Raw genomic sequence first — 1,542 nt, forward strand, 5'->3', positions numbered from 1 at the left:
GACTTCTCAGAGTCCACATTTCTCTGTGATTCTTTGATTGTGGGCTCCTGTGAAACTGAGATTCTGGGTGTGTCTGAGTTCTTGGCAGTCAAGTTCCTCTGAGGCACTCAAGTACTAGTGTGACCCAGCTCCTGTTATCCTGGGATCCTGTTGTCCTAAGATCCTGGGTGTGTTATAGTGCGTGGAAGTGGTGTCTCCTTTGAGGACCGTGGAGTTGTCTGGCCTGTTGGAAACCAAGGTAAACCAGAACTGATCAAAAGGAACCTGAGCCTCTGGTCAGGAAAGGCTCTAGTGTCCTTGTTTCTGCTGTCACAGGCCCATCACTATTGGATGGGAGCAGATGTTGTGTTCCATTCACCAGTGATCCTAAGATCACATGTGCAGTCCTCTAGGGACCATGGGGGTGTCCGCTGACTCTGTGCCCTAGATGACCTGATGCTGGCGCAGACTGGAAGGGACTTGTGCCCCTGGTCAGTCCAGTTCTCTGCTTCCCTAGTGCTGTCTCAGGTCCCGTGCATGATTAGATAGGAGCAGAAGTTGTGTTCCATTCACCAGTGATCCTAAGATCGTGTTGGCAATCCTCTAGGGACTATGGGGGTGTCCGCCGACTCCGCACCCTAGGTGACCCAGTGCTGGCGCAGACCGGAAGGGATTTATGGGTTCTTTGTTCTATAATGCTTCATGAAACTGTTTCTATATTGCGTCATGAAATATGAGGCAACCTAAATTTGTATTTTCAGGCCATGGTCACACATATTTGATTTTGTCTCTTTTTCCTCTCAAGGTGAGTCCATGGAATGTTTTGTTTTGTTTTGTTTTGTTTTCTTTTGTTTTGTATTGTTTTGTTTTGTTTTAGCAAAGCTATAAAACCAATGAATTTGTCCATCTTGTCTATGTTGGTTGAGAATCACTGCCTGGATACTACAACTAACAAAAAGACTTACTAAGCTCTCCTACTTCTGTGAGACCAAATAAGAAGGCATAATGGGAAGTGACCCTGATTAAGCAACAGAAGGCTCAGTTTTCATTTCAATTGTGTGCTAAATGCTGGAAAATTTGTTGAAGCAGCTATTAGTATCAGCCAATGGTTCTTACCTGGGTGATAGAGGAATGCCATTTTGCCCACTAAGTGACACTGGCTAATGTCTGAACACATATTTGATTCTTATAACCATTGGTAATAAGGGCAATTTAGGCGTTTAGTAAGTAGAAGGCAGTGATACAGTTAAGTATCTTTCAATGTACAGAACACCCCCCAACAACAAAATGGTAGTTATGAAGAAATTTAGAAGACATTGCATAAGCTTTTGTGCTACAAATGTCAGACATGAAGAGTCTCTAAAGAACAACATGTTTTTTCAAAGGAAGGTAGAACTTTCAAAACATTAGCACAACGGACCAGCCAGAGTCCACTCAGTTACTTGTCAGAAATTGTCCTCTGAATAAGAAAGAATCATCACTGTAAATTAGCAGGTACTGGTTGAGTAATAAAAGTTTACTAAGAGACATGAAGAATTTTCAAGCTAAATTCATGTTCAAGAC

The sequence above is a fragment of the Mus pahari genome, chromosome 11 (assembly GCF_900095145.1).
Source record: "Mus pahari chromosome 11, PAHARI_EIJ_v1.1, whole genome shotgun sequence".
NCBI lineage: Eukaryota > Metazoa > Chordata > Mammalia > Rodentia > Muridae > Mus > Mus pahari.